The sequence below is a fragment of the Panthera pardus genome, unplaced genomic scaffold, assembly GCF_024362965.1.
Source record: "Panthera pardus isolate Hobbes unplaced genomic scaffold, ASM2436296v1 HiC_scaffold_2, whole genome shotgun sequence".
In the NCBI taxonomy this organism is placed as follows: domain Eukaryota; kingdom Metazoa; phylum Chordata; class Mammalia; order Carnivora; family Felidae; genus Panthera; species Panthera pardus.
The window spans coordinates 52,011,580-52,016,787 of NW_026526765.1; positions in this window are offsets into that span (position 1 = coordinate 52,011,580).

Sequence of the window (5,208 nt, forward strand, 5' to 3'; positions counted from 1 at the left end):
TACCCATGAATAGGAGAAGTAACACAAATCCCCACTGTGTCTGGGAGCACTGGAGCACTTGCCTATCAAGGACTCAGTGGGCCCCTTTGAGAGTAGGTCTGTCTAACACACACATACACACACATGCACAGAGAGAGAGAGAGAAAGAGAGAGAGAGAGAGAGAGAGAGAGAGAATATATACTGAGGGGACCTGGTAACACATAGCTGCAATAAGAGAATTTATGTGTCAAACTCCTTTCAACTGACCTCAACATTTGTATGTGACTAAATGTAGGGAAATTCATGGGGGAAGAACCCTTTATTTCATACCTAAACTTGTGAGTATAAGGCCTAGCTTCTGGTTCAGACCTTCTGAAAATTGAGAGAGAAGATCTCTGGGATTAGGAATTACAAATTTTCTCCTTCAGGATCAATTATTTCAAAAACTGTAACTCTGGTGTGTAAATGCCTGTGCTTCTGGGCTGAATGAACCATGGACTCTAAAGGTTGAAGCAACGATGATGTTTCATACCTTATTGACTTCTATTTTCTCATTCTTTCTTTGTCCTTCCACCCGAGGCTTCTTTCTTTTTACTTTCAGTTTCCCTCTTGCTCCAAATTAGCCACCTTCTCAGACTTTGCCATTTCTGTCAATAGGGCAATTATTGTCTTATTCAGAATCAATGCCTGGTTGACATAATCAATGCCTCCATTTTCTTCACATCTAATCCATCACAATTTCTGCCAGTCCTGTCAGTGTTGCCTGTATGGCATCTCTGACATGCTGCCATTTATCCATTCCCTGCTATCATCATATGGTCTCCATAACTCCTCATCCTGAAAACCTCAGGCACATTTTTTACCTGATTATCTTTGCTTCTGCTCTTCTACCTGCCTGAAATTCTCTCCCTAATGTTACTGCACCATTTAAAGACAATCTCAAATCTGACCTTTGCTTTGGAACATTTTCTGGTTCCCTAACTTAGAATATTTTCTTCTCCTCTAAATACCTATATGAACTTGCTCTCTTTAGCACTCTATCATTTTAATTTAATGCTAACTAGTTGTAATGTTATTTCTCTATTAATAGAAATACCCAGTCTTCCAGCTATGTTGTATATTCCTTGAGTGTATAACCTTTCTTTTATATTGTTTTGACTTAAAACTCTAACAACAATTAATAAAAAGAATAAGAGCAACTATCATTAGGTGTTTGCTATATGCCTGATACTGGGCTAAGAGTTTTATGCTTATGATATCACTTGACCCCTTATATCACTAAACGAGGTAGGCACTGATAATCTTTCCGTTCATGCACAAGGAAGCTGAAGCTTAGAGAAGGAAAGTCATTTATTTGAGGTCACAAAACCAGTAAGTTATAAAGTTAGTATTTGAACCTTGATCTTTCTTGCAGCAGAGCCTAAACTTATAAACTTGTTTTCTATACTGAACCTCTACTTTTAAATTCAGTGTGCTACATTCAAGGAATTTTCAAGGACCAACCAAATACCAAGTATTTGTTTTATAAGTTATTCGTTGATATGATAACTACAAATAGCTAAATGTAGCCTGCCGAAATGGGCTGCTTTCTGTGAAGGCACACAACATTCAGAATCCCAAGTACTTCCAGCTACCATGCAGGATTAAGGATAGCTTCCAATTCCTTTCTACTCTTTTCATCAGAAGTCTAATTCTCCACCTCTTAAAATTAAACTGGATTTAATGAATTACTTCACTAGTAGATTTGGGGCAGAGGAGAATGTAGTTGCAGTTTCCAGCCTGGGACTTTAACACATTTGCAGCTTTCACTTCCTCTCTTAGAATACTTTCTGGGGGATCTTTCTTTCTTTCTTTCTTTCTTTCTTTCTTTCTTTCTTTCTTTTTTAATATGAAATTTATTCTCACATTCGTTTCCATACAACACCCAGTGCTCATCCCAACAGGTGCCCTCCCCAGTGTTCATCACCCACTTTCCCCTCCCTCCGACCCCCCATCAACCCTCAGTTTATTCTCAGTTTTTAAGAGTCTCTTATGTTTTGGCTCCCTCCCTCTCTAACTTTTTTTTCCCTTCCCCTCCCCCATGGTCTTCTGTTAAGTTTCTCAGGATCCACATAAGAGTGAAAACATATGATATCTGTCTTTCTCTGTATGACTTATTTCACTTAGCATGACAATCTCCAGTTCCATTCACATTGCTACAAAAGGCCACATTTCATTCTTTCTCATTGCCAAGTAGTATTCCATTGTGTATATAAACCACAGTTTCTTTATCCATTCATCAGTTGATGGACATTAGGCTCTTTCCATAATTTGGCTATTGTTGAAAGCACTGCTGTAACGTTGGGGTACAAGTGCCCCTATGCACCAGCACTCTTGTATCCCTTGGGTAAATTCCTAGCAGTGCTATTGCTGGGTCATAGGTTAGACCTGTTTTTAATTTTTTGAGGAACCTCCACACTGTTTTCCAGAGTGGCTGCACCAATTTGCATTCCCACCAACAGTGCAAGAGGGTTCCCATTTCTCCACACCCTCCCCAGCATCTATAGTCTCCTGATTTGTTCATTTTAGCCACTCTGACTGGTGTGAGGTGATATCTCAGTGTGGTTTTGATTTGTATTTCCCTGATGAGGAGTGATGTTGAGCATTTTTTCATGTGCCTGTGGGCCATCTGGATATCTTCTTTAGAGAAGTGTCTATTCATGTCTTCTGCCCATTTCTTCACTGGATTATTTGTTTTTTGAGTGTGGAGTTTGATGTGTTCTTTATAGATTTGGGATACTAGCTCTTTTTCCATTATGTCATTTGCAAGTATATTTTCCCTTTCCATCAGTTGCTTTCAGTTTTGTTGATTGTTTCCTTTGCAGTGCAGAAGATTTTTATCTTCATGAGGTACCAATAGTTCATTTTTGCTTTTAATTCCTTTGCCTTTAGAGATGTGTCAAGTAAGAAATTGCTGCGACTGATGTCAGAGAGGTTTTTTCCTGCTTTCTCCTCTAGGGTTTTGTTGGTTTCCTGTATCACATTCAGTTCCTTCACCCATTTTGAGTTTATTTTTGTGAATGGTGTAAGAAAGTGGTCTAGTTTCATTCTTCTGCATGTTGCTGTCCAGTTCTCCCAGCACCATTTGTTAAAGAGACTGTCTTTTTCCATTGGATATCCTTTCCTGCTTTGTCAAAGATGAGTTGGCCATACTTTTGTGGGTCTAATTCTGGACTCTCTATTTTGTTCCATTGGTCTATGTGTCTGTTTTTGTGCCAATACCATGCTGTCTTGATGGTTACAGCTTTGTAGTAGAGGTTAAAGTCTGGGATTGTGATGCCTCCTGCTTTGGTCTTCTTCAATATTACTTTGGCTATTTGGGGTCTTTTGTGGTTCCATATAAATTTTAGGATTGCTTGTTCTAGCTTTGAGAAGAATGCTGGTGCAATTTTGATTAGGATTGCATTGAATGTGCAGATTACTTTGGGTAGTATTTATATTTTAACAATATTTATTCTTCAAATCCATGAGCACAGAATGTTTTTCCATTTCTTTATATCTTCTTCAATTTCCTTCATAAGCTTTCTATAGTTTTCAGCATACAGATCTTTTACATCTTTGGTTAAGTTTATTCCTAGGTATTTCACGATTCTTGGTGCAATTGTGAATGGGATCAGATTCTTTATTTGTCTTTATGTTGCTTCATTGTTAGTGTATAAGAATGCAACTGATTTCTGTACATTGATTTTGTATCCTGCGACATTGCTGAATTCATGTATCAGTTCTAGCAGACTTTTGGTGGAGTGTATCGGGTTTTCCATGTATAGTATCATATCATCTGCAAAAAGTGAAAGTTTGACTTCATCTTTGCCAATTTTGATGCCTTTGATTTCCTTTTGTTGTCTGATTGCTGATGCTAGCACTTCCAACACTATGATAAACAACAGCGGTGAGAGTGAACATCCCTGTCGTGTTCCTGATCTCAGGGGGAAAGCTCTCAGTTTTTCCTCTGGGGGATTTCTGAGCCACTCTGAAACAAACCCAACTAATTGAAGACTGCCATACTGCAGAGGTCATATGTAGATAGTCAGGTTGACAGTTTCAGCTGACCCCGGACTTCCTCCAGTCTTACCAAGGCACTACATATATGAGCAGAGCTATCATGAACCCTCTAGACCAGTCCGCCTGCCAGCTGAAGTAACTTCAGTCAATGACATATGAAGGGAGACCCACCCACTTAAGCTCTGCCCTAATTTCTAACCCACAAAACCATGAGATATACTGAAATTGTTGTTTAAGACCCTAACTTTTGAGTTAATCTGTATGGCAAGTGGTAACTGAGATAACTAGAACCAGGGACTGTTAACCATAAACTGCTCTTTGGGCCTACAGGGCCTTCCATCCCTTTTCCTTATTAAGTGTCCATGTCATTCTTATCCCTTTCTATGGAATGATTTCCTGTTTTCCTGTGCATATAGCAGGAACTGGTCATAGCACAGTTCCCTAGTTTATGTATCCTTCTGGTTCAATAGACAATGGAAACTCAATAGTATCTCTTACTTTAATTCTAAATTTCCACAGGAGAGATTTTTAAATTGGGCTCAGCTTGAGTTGGTTTCCAACTCCTGCTACAATAAGCTGTAGCTAAGGGGAAGTGATCATATAATGCAAATATGGCTCCCAGCATCCACAACAGAGTGTGTGTGGTGGGGGGTGAAGCAATTATCAAAAATGCTCAGTTATGCTTCACTTAAAAGTCTACCTTCCTTAGTTCTGGATCCTTAAATGACGCTGCTCTCTGGTTGTAGCCTGAGAGGTGTATCAACCTTCTAAAATGCTTCACATGCTCATTAGCACAATATTGATCTCTTCAGTGGCCTCCATTACTCACTGTCCTCCAATAGTTCTTTAGGAAGCATAGGATTTGGCATGTAGACATAGTCAGCTTCCTCCCTCTCCTCTTCTTTCCTTTTCTCAATTAAACATTTGCCTAGAAGCAGTGGTTGGGATGCTGGTCCAGAGGAAGAGTAGCAGAGTGGTTAGGAAGGGGTTTAACATATTTATACACATTCCCTAACGCAATATTTTACACACATTAGTCATTCATTTCCACATGTTGGATTCAGGGCCATTCACATCTACTAATGATACTAATATTTACTTCATATTTTCTTTTAAATAAATTATTCATACACACACACACACACACACACCACACATACATGCAATTATTTAAAAGGTAACTATTA